Consider the following 18301-nt stretch of genomic DNA (forward strand, 5'->3'; position numbering starts at 1 on the left):
GTGGAGTGGGGGAGGGGGAGAAATATGGGGGTGCAAGGTTGTCTATATCTGTCAAGCTCATTACTATAATTTTGCAGCTCAATTCATAATAATGAGCTTGGAACAAAAGGATGCGTTAACAATACAATGGTGTGATATTCGGAAACGCACTGTTCAAGTGTCCTTCTTTATCTCTCTCCCTCACACACTCTCACTGGCTCTCTTCAAAATCAGAATGTTATTCATGTAAATCACTCACTGCATTGTGGCTGGAGGGAAATAAAAAGAAAAGGCAAGAGATAATGATTCATAATTACAAATAATAACAGCCAAAGTTGGGAGGGGGGAGAAGCGAGTTAAATTGCAACCCGTTTCGGCTGAAGCCCCCATCGCAGGGTCATGCCAAGTCAACTGAAGTGACCGCTAAACAAAAGTACTGCCTCCTTCATGATGCTGTTACAGATTGCCAGCCAGTCGCTTACACAAAGACTCCCACTCTTAAAAAAAAGCAAGCCTAAAACAAAAGACATCAGATGCCTCCCAAAATCGGCAATGTGGCAAAGGAGCAGTTCAGAGACAGAACACTTAGTGCTTTCCAACCATCTACAGTTGGGATTGCCAACTCTTATTGGGCATTCAGTATTCCTGGAGGTTTTGCCTGCCTCTGACTACCCTATCCATTCAAAGGACGCTTTCCCCTCTTCACCCTGGCAAGTTTAAAACCATTAAATTAAAGCACACAAAGATAATTACAAAGAAACACATTTTAAAAATCTGTTTCTCTCCTGGGTTGCTGGCGGGCAAGATTAATCTTTCATTCTTGGAGACTCCGGGACAATCCTGCAGGATTGGCAACAGTGTCTCCGTGGCTCTCAACACTACGCAGCCAGAAGATGCGCTAAAACATTCCAAAGCTGAAAGGAGGGATTAGCATTTATTTTCTAACGAAATTGTTGTTGCAGAAAATGTTTCTTTCCCTACTAGTTTTGAAAGAAACAGAATGGTATTTAAATAAAAACCAGGTTGATGGACAAATCATAAATAATAAGAGAGAGAATGAAAATAAAAAGATTTTAAAAGCAGCTTCTGGTATTTTGTTAATCCAGCCATTCTCAATGGGGTCATATGGATCCCTGGGGGCACAGCACATTTAAGAGGTGGCGGGGAAGGGGTGGGGGGGGGTGGTAGGAAATGGCCTGATATCATAAAATATGGGAGAGAAGAAGAAACCAACTAAACATCTGTTCACAGGGAAGGGGGCCCATAAACATTGAGCAGAGTCCTTAGTGGGCCATAGCCAAAATAGGTTGAGAATAGGTGTGTTAAACAACGAAAGCTGGATTCTTCTGGATCCTTCAGCAGATAACCTGGAATGTACCACATGCCTATTAGATTTAAATACAGTCATGCGTTGCTTAACATCCACGATACGTTCTGTGAAATAGGACGTTGTATGATTTGGACATTGTGTGAACACCATATTACAGTAACATAAGCATTTATTATAACTATCAAGGCTATAGTTTATATATGTACTGTATCATTATATGGCTATTGTGTACAAGAGCCATGAGATACATGTGTTGCATGTGGGAAGCCTCTATGTCCTGTTCTCCAATCGGGATTTCTGAACTCTATTATAACCTGATAGGACCATGGACATATATGGTCAGATGTTGCCCAAATGGACGTTATGTGGCGCGTGACTGTATTGGAAACATGTATTGCCTGCTGTTGTTTTATTAATGGTACCCTTGTCAAAAAGGTCCAGTTCAGAAACCTGAGCATTAAATTGTAGGCTGACACACTGAAGTGCCATTGAGGAGATTGACTCAGATAAACATTTCATTTTGGGATGGAATGTTAAACTGACATCTCATTTGCATTAAAGAGCTAATGGCAAAATTTTTGCAGAAGTTATCCCTGGAACCCCAGGAAATATTTATCTGAGAATCAACACCACGGGAAGAGGTTATCTATTCACAATTTTGTTCACATTTCTGGGAAAATGTTATTTGCAAATTGGTTCATGTTTTTCGATGTTAAAACAGCAGGCTACACCTCCAAAGCACTTTATTGGCAGCTTGTAAAAAGTGATGATGTGTGTCACATAATATTGAAATGTAATCATTACCAGAAACTCTGTCAAAGAACGACAACTGATCTACTTAACTGGAAATATTACAAGAGGTTGGAAGCTTTGTCAAAGGGGTCCATATCTTTGGGTTCTGGCAGCAAGTGAACGAAAGGAAATCAGGATCATACTTTAAAATTACTAAAACCCAGAACAAAAATATTTATAATGCCCATCAACATTTTTGCTTTGAGGAAAGATTCCAGTTCTACACAAAACTGCAATACGTACAGGCATGATCCTGACCCCAGGCACTGCCTGTGTGAGTGTGTGTGTGTGTGTATGTATGTGTGTGAACATGTAAAGTTTGCATGTTCTCTGCTGTGAATGCTGGGGTTCCTCTGAGTCTTCCAGTTTCATCATATCCCAAAAAGATGAGGGCTGGTAGGTTAATTGGCTGCTGTACGTTGTTCCAAGTGTGCAGCTTGGAACATGGTAGAAATAAAATGGAGGTAACGTACAATTAATAACAGTGGATGTTTAATGGATGTATGGGCTTGGTGAGTTAAGGCCTATTTCCATCTGTGTAACTCCATGGCTTTATGAGAGTTTTGCATTGAATCCAACAGTTAGCTGTTGAATTCACCCATGATCATTAAACAAAGACTATCCCAAAGCTGCAACAGATGAATTGAATTTGGGATTGCAGGTGTGCAACGGCTACTCTCTAAACATCACAAAGTTTCCCTCAGAGTTAGGGTAACATCCATGATCTGAAATGGCAACTTTGGGATATTTCAATCTGTAGTCTTCAGTGATGAAGGGATTACAGCCAGAAGCATTATTCGGATTCATAGACAAGAGGCCTGGCATTATTCTGTGAAAAGGCAGTGCACAGCTGCGTTATTTAAATAGTCAAGCCACAAATGAATTGAATTGTATTTTTCCCCGAGGGGATGATATTTGTAGGTGCTGCAATTTTAAGTCTGAAGTTCTATGTGATTATAATTACGTTTCTTTGTATTGAATTTACAATTCTTTGTTTTGAAAAATAATCACTCCTTTAAAGAAACTAAATTACTTGAACAAAATTATTTTCTATCCACACCCAGTCTTCCAGTTAAAATCTTTGGATCAACAAGAACTTTTAAAAAACATATTACATTAATTGCTGCAAGAAAGTGGATGGAGGGACACAGAAGTAGATGGAGAAGTGGATGGAGGGACACAGAAGTGGATGGAGAAGTGGATGGAGGGACACAGAAGTGGATGGAGAAGTGGATGGAGAAGTGGATGGAGAAGTGGATGGAGAAGTGGATGGAGGGACACAGAAGTGGATGGAGAAGAGGATGGAGGGACACAGAAGTGGATGGAGAAGTGGATGGAGAAGTGGATGGAGAAGTAGATGGAGAAATGGATGGAGGGACACAGAAGTGGATGGAGAAGTGGATGGAGGGTCACAGAAGTGGAATGCATCTCTTTGATTAATATATGATGAGAATGGGTGAGTCAGTACTTTCAGTGGAATTGAGATCCATTGGCCAGACCTGTAACATCCAACAAAAGCTCTTCAAATAAACGCAGACTCTTGCAAATTTCTACAGGTGAACCGTGGAGAGTATTCTGACTGGCTCCATCACTGTCTGGTTTGGAGGTGGCAGTGCACAGGATAGGAAGAGGATAATAAAGAGTTGCAAACTCGGCCAGTGCTATTCACTCGATCAAGGTTGAGTCTCAAGAAAGCAGTCTCTATCCTCAAGGACCCTCACCACCCAGGCCACGCCCTTTTCTCAATACTACCATCAGGAAGGAGGTACCCAACAGTACAAAAGCAACTTCCCCTCTGCCATCAGATTTCTGAATGGACAGTGAACCTCAGACATTACCTCACTTCTTCTCTTCTTTTTAAAAATGTAATATATAGCAATGTTTTCCACCTGCAATGTTGCTGCAAATCAATGAATTTCATGAAGCACGTCATGACAAGAGGATTATAGAACAAATGCCAAGCCTGGTAAGGCCTTATGATTATAGACCTTGTCAAAGAGATAGGTCTTAAGGCACAACTTAAAGGAGATATGAGAAAAGGTGCAGATGTTTTAAATTTTAAATTTAGACATACAACACAGTAAAAGGCCCTTCCAACCCACGAGCTGGTGCCACCCAATTAACCTACAACCCCTGAACATTTTGAAGGGCGGGAGGAAACCAAAGCTCCCAGGCAAAACCCTTTATCGGATTCAAACCTGGGTCGCTGATGCTGTAAACGCATCGCGCTAACCAGTAAATGTGCTGCAGTTAAGGCGATGAAGTTGAGACCCTTGAGAGAAGAAAATGAACAATGATGGGAGTCAAGGAGGATCAATAGACTAGAATCTGAGGGCAGGTAACCTAGGTTATGACATGGTTAACAGAGGATACAGAGCCCGTGGAGTGATTTGAAACTACGCATCTCATTACTTTTTCATGATTCATTGAATTCTTGAGTCTTGAATTCCTGGTCCAGGATGTTTGGAATGGAAAATATTGAGATTAATCTAATGATGTGGATTTGTAATGATCAAACTTGCAGGAAAAACTGGAAGTATTTGAGCAACTAAATACTATGAAATAAACTCGCATTAATATTTATCTTTGTTTAATGTCTTTGATGAACATTTTTAATATCTTTCCTTCACTGTGCACTTGAGCTGAGCACTGGAATGTTCAATGTCCGGTTCACTGTTCTTCACAATTAAGGTGGAAATCCCTTCATCCAGGAACAAAAAATAAAGATAAACTATCACAGCTGTGTTCCATCAAAAATTTAAGAAACTGGGATCAATCTTCAAAGAGGTGACATCTGTAATGGTAGCGCTGTGGACCCGAGAGAGCGGGGAGTGGAGACACAGCACTGCTCCGCTGGTCTGAAGGCCAATGGCACCGTAGAGGCTGTAAACGGCCTGTTAAAGGAACCGATGGTGTTTCTTTTTAAATCCTGCAACCACAGAGTCTGTGCCAAGATAGTGCCAAAAGTAAAGGCAGGAGGGATTCACTGGGATGCAAAGAAATTGTTATACTCAAGCTGGCAGGTCACCAGATAGATCTATTAAGATAGATTGAGAAAAATGTAACCATAGTTGGTTCCAATAGCCCATGGAAATGACAAGGCATTTCATAAACTTCATCCTTGCCAGTGGGCTTTCAGAAAGAGGCCTTCCATTTCACTAGATGAATGTCATTTTAGACCTACAGACCATTTCTTGATTGGTTCACACTTCACTCAAGCCAGAGTCAATTTCCTTCTTTTTAAGCTATTCAGTTGAGAGAACTAAAAAAATTCACAGAAGTTCCTGATTCCTATGTTGAGCTCAGTGACCACAAAGGACTTCTATTCCTTTTGTCAAACCCTGATGAGATTTTGCATTTTGAGAGAAATCACCCACAAATAACCAAATGGGCTCAATGTCCTGCTGAGCACCTGGAGCCCATGGAACTGCACCAAGAGAAGAAATAAAATGCAAGATTTTAAATGGATTAACTGTTCAAAATTGACTAATAAATTTCTCATCGTTGCATTATAAATCCCCAAAGTAAAAAAAATTACTGAAGCACTAAAAATGGAAAGCCTGCACTTTGGCTAAACGAACTCACTAGAAGTACCAGATGGGTTGTCAACTGTCTTATGTGTGTGGCACAACTGATTATGGAGGTAATGACATTGCTTGGGGTGTGAAGTACAAACATGGATTTAGCTTTCAAGACCAGGCGGTCGATGTCCAGGTTTATCACCCAGGACGCCTGCAAATGATTCGGTTCTAAAATTGCCATCTCTTTCACCTCCCACACTCCTCCACACATGTAAATACTTGCTTATTATACACTTGCATATGTGTTTCTAAAAAATTAACTGTGAATTCCGGCAGGGAAGAATTTTTGCAGATATTTCTTTTGCAGTGGTCTCACTTGAATCACTGCAGCAGACTTCCTCAGATAACCCAAGGAAAGATAGAACTTGTAATAATATTGTGTCTTTCCAAACACTGGGCCATCCCAACCACGTTAAAACCAATTACATACCTCATGCTGTTTCACTATAGAATCTAAGGCAGCAAATTTCCTCAGTTCAAACCCTTACAAACAAAACCGACCTGAGAATATGTTACTCCCATTCAGCTATCCTGACATCTGATTGAGAAGTTTGTTCTAGCTGGCAAAAAAAAACATGTATGCGATTTCCTTTTCAGTTGAGAGTGTACACTGGAGTCACAGAGAGATACAGCACAGAAACAGACCCTGTAGCCAACCCCCACCCCCACCCAACTCTGAATAGACCACTGAGTGCCCAGTCAGTTTTCCCTCATCAGCCCACCTTCTCCCACTGAGTAGGGTGATGTTAACTAATCACTGTACATTTTTAGGTGTGATAACTGCTGTCATTCATTTGGATCAATCTCTGCATAAATCACCTATTATTATTGTCTAGCATTCCAAGTTGTGAAGTTACTGTTTTGGACTAATAATGCTGAGGGGTGATTATCTGGCTGGAGATGAATGAGGCCTTTAAGGTTACAACTATCCCCTTCTCCAGGGGGTTTAGTGGAAGGCCACTAAAGCAAGAGGCCCAAATGTAAGATAACCTGGGTGGGGAATGTGACTAAATCACTTTGGACCCTGCAACTGAAGTTTGTTGTGCATTGGCAACCACAAGGTCTTGATGGAACAAACACTGCTGTCAAGAGTATCCCAAAGTGTTCATTGTTTCAACCTCTCATGCAATGTTCAGCTGGCATCACAAGTGTTATGAAGTGAGCCATCTACCTGGTTCCCCATTGAAGTTTTATTTGTCTGGTTCCTCCCCTTTGATCATATCATCATGGTTACCTTGGAGGAGTGCTGAACTCCAGACGGCATCACTTTCCGCCTAAAGCATTGACTATCTATTGTCTTCCATAGTTGCTGCCTGGCCCACTGAGTTTCTCCACCATTTTGTGCGTTGCTTCTCCAACATCTGCAGTCTCTCATGTTTACCTTGGCATCACATTCAGGTTCAAGCCTCCCTGCCAAGCTTAGAATCCACAGGAAAAGGTTAATGAGAACAGTTTCTCCCTGATTATCCCATTTAAATCATTTGCACAAGTCTGCAAAAAATCCAAAACAAAATCAGACATGCTGGAAATACTGAAGACCTGAGACTCGAACCATTGACTCCATTTCTCTTCCCACAGATGTGACCTGACCTTCGGAGTGCTTTTCTTTTTGGGTTGATAATACACATCTCAATCTAACCTTTGAAGGAGTAAAACCTCCATGGTCCAATCTAGCCACTGGTGTAACATCTCACCACTCCTGGCTGTGCCACGCCAGCAGTAAGACTTCAGGTGATGGGATTGCCACACTTACAATGCACCAAGTGATCTGACGCGCGTGCACATTTCTGCCAGCAGGATAAAATGAAGTGATTCAGAAAAATGTTTTGAGGATGAATTTGTTTTATGATCCCAAATGATGCAGTGACAGTTAGAAAAATTACTGCAGAGTCTGTTCAGCTGATTTTGCCACTGCCAGTATTAGCTCATTAACTGTAATCAGTTCTAATCCAATTTATCTTTCCTTTTCTTATTCTTTTCAAACATGTGCAATTCAATTTAAAATCCTGTAATAGTTTTTGACAGAGTTTCTCACAAGGGCTGCTTGTGGAAAAGCATTACAGGTTTTAATAACTTTATTTTACATCTACTTTTATTGAGAATCCTAATACCCCTTGTTTTTTTATTAATTGCCATGGTTTTGCTGTTGGCACTCTTCAAACTTTCCAAACTTTGAAAATCTTCATTGGACAGCTTGTCACCCCTGTTTCAGTGTGGGGTGGGGGTGGGGGGTGGTGGAGATGGGAGTACATGTTCAAACCTTTTATTTCGAATTAGTTAAAGTCAAGTCCCATCAACTCTCTAAAGCAAAGAAAGACACTGTGTTGAAGAACGGGGAGTTATCATTGATGCACTGACCAGTATTACCCCCCCACCCCCCCCACCCCACCCATGTATGTCAGGACACATTAGTTAGTGTTGTGAACTACTGTATTCCCGATTATCTGGCTCCAGCCCGTTCTGTGACTGTACCTGTGGTCCCTCCCTCTTTTGACCTTGTATAAAGCCTCTAACACCTTGACCCTTCTCCAGAAAGCCCGGGCCACGGCACAGGATGACGTCCCTGTCCATTGTGAATAAAAGTCTGTAGATCAGTGACTCAGTCTCAGGCTCTCGAGTTATTTACTGCCCGTCACTTAGATCATTGTTTATGAAGTTAGCTGTGCACAAATTTACATCTGGATTCAAGTCAAGTTCCTCATGATTGCACAAGTCAACCCAACGCAACAGCGTTCTCTGGTCCTTGGTGCAAAAAAAATGCAGACACACAACGAGATAGATTCAAGATTCAATTTATAGTCATTGTCATAAAATGGTGTCATATTACATGAAATTACACTTGCCTCCTGTAAGGCAGACAGAATTACGATCGGCAGAAATTGTCTGAAGTGCCTCTTACAGACAGAGAAAGAGAAGCAAAAAAGAGTTCCCCCACAGTCACCGAGTGTCCGTAGATTCACTTCCATTGTCTCCACAGCCATACAGAGTCCACTCCAAACCACTGGCAACCCGAGTTCCAGATATGAATCTCCGACACGGTCAGGAACTCTCGGGTGCCCTCGGCACCCCCTCCCATCCAGTCCAGCTTCGAGCCAGTCTCCAGCAGTCCGCAGCCTGGCACCTCCGTAGGTTCCTCACCTCGAATTGTCAGCAGCTTGCCGCGTGTGTTGGCCCCTCAGCTGCAGAGGCCTCTCACTGGTCCGTCGCCGTGGTCACCGTCCCGTGGGTTGTCTCCTCTGCTTCTCTTTCTCAGATGGGGGATGGTCTCCCTGTTTTCAGGTACCCTGCCATGTTCCTTCACTCCCCTGGAGTCTGCAATACCTTGTGGCTGCTGCCAGTCAGAGGCGGTGCCATCTTGGGTGCAGACCCTGCGGGTCGCGTGATTTTAAATAAAACTACCGTCAGCTCCTTTAACAGGCCGTTCAAGGCCTGTGCGGAGCTGATGGCAGTTTACTGGCGGTGGGACCCAGCGGGAGAACTGTATCTCTGCTCCTTGCTCCTTGCAGGCTGTTACAGCCGCTCCAACAGGGCCAAGGCTACATATACACACAAACAATACATATGCAGGACAATCACCGCTATTAATACATAAATATTGTTTGGGAAATATGAGAGCATCGGATGGTTAGTGTGAGCAGCTCCTTGGGTCGTGCCTTTGGGAAGAAGCTGTTCCTCAGCCTGGTGGTTCTGGCTCTGATCCTCCTGTATCTCTTTTTCAATGGGATCAGCTGAAAGATGCTGTGTGCAGGGTGGGAGGGGTCCTCAATGATTTTGAGCCCCCTCTCCAAACAATGATCTCAGTAGATCACATGACAGTGATGGGGGTGGCGGGGGGGGAGGGAGACCCCACATTCTCCACCTCCTTTTCCCCTCTTGGGCCCACCTATTGGATACAGTGTCCCCCCTCCCCCTCTCTGTACTTGCCCCTTTCACTCTCGGTCCTCATGTGGAGTTTCGACCTGAAACGTGAAAAGTTCCTCTCCCCCTGATGATGGTCCCTCCACTCACTGAGCTTCTCTAACAGTTTATTTCATCGCTACTGATTCTGCTTTCATTAATGCACTTTAAGTCACAGCAAGTTATTATGGAAAGAGTTTTCCCATTCTCCTTCATTTTTCTTCATCAATTCGCTTGGATACCTGCCACTTGGTTAAAAATCTTCCTGTGGGTGGAATGGCTTCTACTATTTACAGCAGACAACTTGAGGCCAGGGTAGTTCAGCCATGCTGGCATTGAATGGTGGATTGGGCTTGATAAGGCACTTATCAATGCTTGACATTTTTCCTAAACTTTCATCCAATGGAGTTGGATGATCCAAATGCTCCATGATGGGGGGATAGTTTCAAGGTGCTTAAGAGTAAGTACAGAAGGAGTTCTTTACACATAGTGTGGTTGGTGCATGGAATGCATTGCCAGCAACGGCGGTGGATGCAGGTACAATCCAATCTTTTAAGTAAAGATTAGATTGGAAGGTACATGGAACAGAGGAAAATTGATGGCTATACGGTAGGGAAATTCTAGGCTGTTGGTAGAGTAGGTATTATGTTAGCACAACACAGTGGGCCAAAGGGCCTGTACTGCATTGTAGATTTCTATCATCTATGTTCTATATAACTGCGGACCAAAATAATTGGCACCATTCCAGCAGATTCTTGCCCACCCTCTCAATATCTTTGTAACCATTCCTGAATTGGCTGCTCAGTTTTCAATTACTTCCCAATTCTCCCTGCAGAAGGAACATTCTTTCCTCATCTTGACAAGACTTCTCAGGATCTATATATGTTTCAGCCAAGTTATCTCTCACTCTTTTAAACACCAAGCCCACCCACTATCCCCTCAAAAGTCAATCTTCCCATTCCAAGTAGTATCCCATAGACCTCTGAACTGCTTCTATTGTATTAACATCCTCATTTAAATAAAGGGACCAACACTGTCCACTGTTCTTGAGATGCATGTAGTCTCACCAATGCTCAGTATAACTGAAGCATCACATCATTACTTATGCAATCAATTTATCCAGTTATAGTGCAGGAATAAATGAGATAATTTCCTTCCTTATATTTGTAATCTTATTTCACTGGTGCCATTCAGGAGATATAAAGCACAGAGGGAGACCTCACCAGATTGACAGAGGTGTTCAACTGGTTCCTGGCGACAAACCTCACACTCTTTCCTCAGATTCCACTTAACATGTGACTTATTGTGGACACTCAACATCTCCTCACTTGTCAGGAAGGCGCAACAGTGACTGCACTTCCTGAGAAGACGACCGGCCACCTTCACGTCTTCCTTCTACAGGAGCTCTATGGAGAGTGACCTGGCCAGCTACATCACAGTGTAGTACGGTTGCCGCAGAGAATTAGATTAGATTGGGGGTCAATTCTCAGGACCATAAGAGTGGCAGAGATGATCACGGGCACCTCCCTCTCCCACCATCGACGTGATCTACCAGGATCGTTGACTAAAGAGGGCATGCAAAGCTGTTGAGGACTCTTTCTACCCCGCATACAGCATTTCCCAGCTATTCCTGTCGGGGAAGAGATACAGGAGGATCAGAGCCAGCCCCACCAGGCTGAGGAACAACTTCTTCCCATGGGCAGTGAGAACGCTGAATGACCAAAGGAACTGCTCACACTAACCCTCTGAGATTCCCATACTAACAAAACGATATTTATTTGTATATATGTATATTTTCCCTCCGTATGTATTGTTTCTCTGTATGTATGTTATGTCTGGATGTGCATCTGCATGTTTTGCACTGAGGACTGGAGGACACTGTTTTGTTGGGTGTACTTGTGCCTTTGGACGATAACAAACGAACTTTCCACACCACTCTACAAATTATTTACTCTTCTAGTATATAATCAATTTCCCTTTTGAAATTATTGGCAATCCTATCACAGTAAGTTCCCAGATAACAACAGGGTTCCTTCTGTTCTTGAGAACTGCGTGTTACCCAACCTGTTTTAAGTGGGAAGCGAACAAGAACATTGTGTAGGAGAGGATCACAGAAAGAGATGCCACCCACCCCCCACAATCACTGACCCCATCAGTTTTTCTAGCTCTGCTCAGCTTCACTCATATTGGTGCAGCTCCAAGAGGTGGAGGTGAGAAAAGGCATGCAGAAATAGACCTTGCCCACAGCCGAAGGTGCCTGAAGCCTTGCTTTGACAGATGGATTTGCCAGCGAATCCATCCCCATCCATCCCTCCAGCCTTCCAAATGCTCCTTCATATGTATAGAACATTGGTAACCAGGGGAGGTCCTGCAGTTAACAATGAGTCTATTTTCTCCATCCTCTCAGGCAGAGAATACCAGATGAGAATGTTAACTACAGAAGAACTGAATAAGCACACATAAACTCAAGAGAATAGGAGCAGGAGTAAGCCATCAGACCCATCAAGCCCAATCCACCATTCAATGCCAGCATGACTGAACTACCCTGGCCTCAAGTCCTCTGCTGTGCTAGTTTACCATTGGAGCAGGTCATATAACACCTCCAGCCTCATGTGTCATTCATGCAGATCATGGCTAATCTGGTCTCTGCATCACGTTTCACTTTCTTGCCTGATCCTCTCAACTTTTAATTCCCCTCTGGTCCAAAAATCTAGCTGAACCTTGAATTTATTAAATGATTCAGCATTCAAAGCCATTTGGGAGTACAAACTATCTTGAGCAGAAACATTGCTCCCAAATTAAGGAGTCACTTAACAAAGGACAGATAAAAGCATTCTCCAAATACAAATTGTATGTACAAACTTCACAGAATGTGGTCTGAAGAAAATGTTCTGAAGAATATGTTCAAATGTCATGCAACGTACAATCAAAAGAAAACATTTTGCTTTACATGCAATGCAAGGCAGTTGAGCCTGACTGTGTAGCCCAGATTGGATGACAGAATGACTGAGTGAGAGAGTTTTGATGAAGCACTGGTTCTAGGTGAAAGGCACCAGCAAACATTGAGTGTACTGTGATTAATAGTGGTGGGAAGAATGCAGAAGACACATTGCAAAAGTTGTGACCCCACTGTAATTAATTAGAGCTACACGCCTCACTCAGTGACCTGATATCCGAGCAAAATCAAACCCAGATACAGTTTAGACAATTCCCTGAATGAGTGCTGCCAAAGATTCTTGTAATACTTTGCCACAGCAATGATCCAAATCAATTCTGAGCTTATCAGTATGTCACTCATATAGAAAGAAAATGAAGCTCCGTTTATTGCTTCGACATTTGTCAAATACTTTCCGTAAAGGGAGCATATGTTCAAAACATAAACTTACTTAAAAAAAATTAATCCCATGATTTTGATGCCACTGGCCACACCAGCAATTATTGCCAAACTCTAATTACCACCTGATTCAAGTCCCTTGGCAGTCTCTTACAGAGTGAACCTTACTGATGTGTCTACAATTATATATAGGCCCAACCTGTTGAGGACAGCAGATTTCCATTCCAGGTGAGCTTTAATTAGAATGCAATAAATTTCAGGTTACTGTCGCTGACAATTGCTTTTTGGTCTCAGATTAATTTTTAATTACTTTCATTTCAATTCCCAAGCTGCCATGATTTATATATATGTCTTAAGATCAATAGTCATGGTCTGTGTATTCTTGATATATGCATTTTCATTATGCTCTGTAGCCCTCAGCCTGTTGTCAAGTCAAGTCACGTTCATTGTCATTTGATTGCACAAGTACAACCCAACAAAATAGCATTCTTCGGTCCTCAGTGCAAAAACATGCAGACACACAACCAGACATAACACGCATACAGACAGACAATACATATGCAGAACTAATAGTAATATGGACACATAAGTAAATAAACAGACAGATAAATAAAAATAGATAGATAGATAGATAGATAGATAGATAGATAGATAGATAGATAGATAGATAGATAGATAGATAGATAAAGTTTCATAAATATGAAGGTCTCACGGTCGTTCAGCATTCTCACTGCCCGTGGGAAGGAGCTGTTCCTCAGCCTGGTGGTGTTGGCTCTGATCCTCTGTTGTGTTTGTGCTTTGCTATTGATCCTTCATTATGCTCCTTCTTTCTCCATGGTGCGGGAATTAAAAAAAAAATCTATTCGGTTTGTCATTGCCAATCTTCAATTCCCTATGAGCAAAGTGTTTGGCGGGCCACTTTAGAGGACACTTCATAATGGGTCTGGAGAGACTTATTGGATGTGGATGGAAGATTTCCTTCTGGAAAGACAATATTGAAAAGGATGGATTTTAAACCACATGCCACGGGTTGCATGGTCATGTTTATTAGCGATTAGCTTTTATTAAATTGCATTTAAATAGCACAGCTGCCTTGGTGAAATTTAAAGATGCATATCTGTGTTGTTATTCTAAGATTACTAGCCAGGTATTTTTTAAATAAAAACTTATTATATCGTGTTGCTTCAAAAAATGATCATTAACCAAATTCGAGACTGTGATGGAGAGATTTTTTGGATGAACTGAGGAAATCAAGGAATATAGAAATGGGTACAGGATCAGCCATGAACACTGTGAGGTAGATTAGACTTGAAGAGATGCATGTTGTATATCTGCTTCCATTTTTATCTAACCAAATTGAGGAGGGAGGGGTTAAATTGTTGATCAGCTACAACCTCTTTGAATGCCAGAACACCGAGAAGGACCCAATGGCCTCTACTTGTTGGTCTGTTTTGACAATTGGCAGAGGTTGATGAAGGCTCACATGAGTGTGGGGTTTTCATGTGGATTCACTCCATATCTCAGCATCTGGCACAGAGTTGCCAGTTTGATACAGCAGGGGGTGTGACTGAAGTCCAGAGAACTCCATTGTGACTCAACACCTTCAGGAGATCAGTGTACGAGAGAATCAGAATATTTTCTGCTCAGTGAGCCTGTGCAAAAATAAAGTAAACATTGGATATTTTTCCAATGTTGTAATTTTGTGCTGACTGATTGATTTATTGCAGTCTTAACTCCTTTGATCTATACAGCCACTGCATAATCTGCTGGAGTTTAATGAATGTTTGATTGAGAAATTGGTCATCTTGCAAACTGAAAGGACTATACTATCCCCCGTGCAGTGAAATGCTAACTCAGGTGATGCATTCAAAAGGAAAATAGATTCCTGATTCATGAAGCAGTGGATGATTGTGGGCTGGGAGACAAGGGTCATGCCAGGTCAAATGCAGTGTATATTGTAGACATGGACCCTACCTTCATCCCCTGATACAAAATATGCAGACACACAACCAGACATAACACACGTATGGACAAACCAGACATATGCAGGACATGTATTTCATCTTTACAAATAAATATTGTTTCATGAATGTGAGGGTCTCAGAGGGTTAGTGCGAGCAGTTCCTTTGGTCGTTCAGCATTTTCACTGCCCATGGGAAGAAGCTGTTCCTTAGCCTGGTGGGGCTGGCTCTGATCCTTCTATGTCTCTTCCCCGACAGGAGCAGCTGAAAGACGCTGTGTGCAGGGTGGAAGGGGTTCTCAATGACTAAGCAAACTTAATCAGTAGACAAGGATTTAAAGCAGAGCAGTCTGGAATGGGAGTTCCCAAGAAAGGATTAGTGAGAATGGCTTATTGAAAAGGGGTGCATCAGATGCATCAGAAATTTGTAGTAAAAGGGAATGATAGGACTTGTGAAAAGGGGTTTAGAAGGAAGGGGGCTACTGGTAAAGGAAGCAGCTGGGAGCAGAGACTACTCAGTGAGGGACAACTGGTAAAGGGGTCTGGTGACAATGGTAACGGAAGCCATTGGGTACTAATGATGCTTTGTAGCCGAAGCTTCACGACAGAGAGAAAATTGAAAGCCAAAAGGAAAAACAGTCATTGTCAAGTAAAAGGACACATATTCCATTCTTGGAGAGAGTGGTTGATGTTTGAAGTACAGGCCTAATTGCACATAAGTATTCTTTAAGTAATGTTTTAACAAGTGTGTGACCTAATCCAATGGAGCTTAACCAGAAGCAATCAATAAGCAAAGAATTGAATGATAAATAGCTAAAATAAGGCAGAGTTCATTGAAGAATCTCTTTCTAAACACTTAGCTGGTGGTGATGCACTCGATTAATATTTTTGTACCGGCAGTGTTTTCTAAATGCTCTCTTAGAGCCCTGTTTTTGTCTTCACATACAGCAGATTTAGGCAGAGTTTCTGCTGCAGCTGGCAAGTTACATTTGTTGAGATTGGGCAGCAGATGCTGGACTGCATTTACATTTGGAACAGCGGGAAGCTGTTTTCTTGGATCTTAGTTCAGAGGCTTAATACTATCCAGCTCTTCTTATGGCCACAGGAGGCAATCTCTGGAAAGAATAAAGCAACAATATATGCACAGACATACACACACAATTCCTCTGAAATTATGTGGAATAAAACTGGGCGGCATGGGCTCATGGTCCGAAAGGGCCTGTTATCACGCTATCTTCTTTTCTTTGGCTTGGCTTCGCGGACGAAGATTTATGGAGGGGGTAAAAGTCCACGTCAGCTGCAGGCTCGTTTCTGGCTGACAAGTCCGATGCGGGACAGGCAGACACGGTTGCAGCGGTTGCAGGGGAAAATTGGTTGGTTGGGGTTGGGTGTTGGGTTTTTCCTCCTTTGCCTTTTGTCAGTGAGGTGGGCTCTGCGGTCTTCTTCAAAGGAGGTTGCTGCCCGCCAAACTGTGAGGCGCCAAGATGCACGGTTTGAGGCGTTATCAGCCCACTGGCGGTGGTCAATGTGGCAGGCACCAAGAGATTTCTTTAGGCAGTCCTTGTACCTTTTCTTTGGTGCACCTCTGTCACGGTGGCCAGTGGAGAGCTCGCCATATAACACGATCTTGGGAAGGCGATGGTCCTCCATTCTGGAGACGTGACCCACCCAGCGCAGCTGGATCTTCAGCAGCGTGGACTCGATGCTGTCGACCTCTGCCATCTCGAGTACTTCGACGTTAGGGATGAAAGCGCTCCAATGGATGTTGAGGATGGAGCGGAGACAACGCTGGTGGAAGCGTTCTAGGAGCCATAGGTGTTCGGAGCCGAACAGGAGTGTGGGTATGACAACGGCTCTGTATACGCTTATCTTTGTGATGTTTTTCAGTTGGTTGTTTTTCCAGACTCTTTTGTGTAGTCTTCCAAAGGCACTATTTGCCTTGGCGAGTCTGTTGTCTATCTCATTGTCGATCCTTGCATCTGATGAAATGGTGCAGCCGAGATAGGTAAACTGGTTGACCGTTTTGAGTTTTGTGTGCCCGATGGAGATGTGGGGGGGCTGGTAGTCATGGTGGGGAGCTGGCTGATGGTGGACCTCAGTTTTCTTCAGGCTGACTTCCAGGCCAAACATTTTGGCAGTTTCCGCAAAGCAGGACGTCAAGCGCTGAAGAGCTGGCTCTGAATGGGCAACTAAAGCGGCATCGTCTGCAAAGAATAGTTCACGGACAAGTTTCTCTTGTGTCTTGGTGTGAGCTTGCAGGCGCCTCAGATTGAAGAGACTGCCATCCGTGCGGTACCGGATGTAAACAGCATCTTCATTGTTGGGGTCTTTCATGGCTTGGTTCAGCATCATGCTGAAGAAGATTGAAAAGAGGGTTGGTGAGAGAACACAGCCTTGCTATATCACGCTATATGGCTAAATAAAAGGGCAAGGGGCGGAATGGTTAGTATAGCTGTTAGCGCAATGTTATTACACAGCACTGGCAACTGGGATTCGAATCCAGCACTGCTTGAAGGAGTTTGTATGTTCTTCCCGTGTCTGCATATGCTTTTTCCAGGCACTAGGGTTTCTTCCCACCCTTCCAAACGTACGGGGTTGTAAGCTCATTGGGATATTTAAGAAGCACGGGTTCGTGGGCTGGAAGGTCTGTTACTGTGCAGTTTGTCTAAATTTAAATTTAAAAATCTCATTTCAAATGGCAATCACATAAATGGTTTCCAAAAATAATTAATTGCCAAAGTTTGATGAGTCGGACTATGCATTTCTTCACTCCTCTTGTTATTCACCATTTTTTGATGAACTTTTGTGATAAAGAAAAGACACATTTTCATTCTGATGATGGAACCAGACATTGACCTCTCTGTTCTCCTGCAGTACAACAAGGCTCTCACCCCATCATCAATTGATCACCCTTCATTTCAAGTACAGGGGAAAATGTCCAAAGAGTAGAAATTAAAATGTATTGCACATTCCTTTCAGTATTTATATCACCACTGAAGTCCTTCTGAAGTTCAGCAGCTTTACAGCGTGAATGGGCATACTGCATTACAATTGCAAAGGGGTGGTTAAGGAAGATAGCACACCATGTTGAAGGAAAAATTAAATGGGCACTCAAGAGTGAAAGCACACACTAACGGGATTAGATGAAACGAGGAGGGTGTATGTTTATATGAGCCAGTAATTGGGTTTTAGCATTGTATTTGCATGTAGCCTTGAATCTACCTTATGTCAGACTCTGAATTTAGAGACAATTTGCCAATTTGAAAGCATGACAAACTGTAGTTAGGCAAAAGCCACATCATTTTCCTTCCTACTTAGCAGGATCAAGTTGAAATTGAACTCATCGTCAGCTTTATTGAGGGTGACAGAGAATTTTTCCAGCACATCCATTAGATTCTTATCTTAATTCCGGGGAGAGTTGGGCGTAA

At 42.7% G+C, this 18301-nt stretch overlaps 1 protein-coding gene across 23 annotated transcripts in view; it reads right to left on the reverse strand.

The window, feature by feature from the left end:
• Positions 1-18301, reverse strand: part of LOC138753237 (neurexin-3-like) — a 2173925-nt gene that overhangs the window by 984963 nt on the left and 1170661 nt on the right. The gene's annotated exons all lie outside the window — the stretch shown is intronic.

Source organism: Narcine bancroftii, chromosome 2 (genome assembly GCF_036971445.1).
Source record: "Narcine bancroftii isolate sNarBan1 chromosome 2, sNarBan1.hap1, whole genome shotgun sequence".
Taxonomy (NCBI): Eukaryota; Metazoa; Chordata; class Chondrichthyes; order Torpediniformes; family Narcinidae; genus Narcine; species Narcine bancroftii.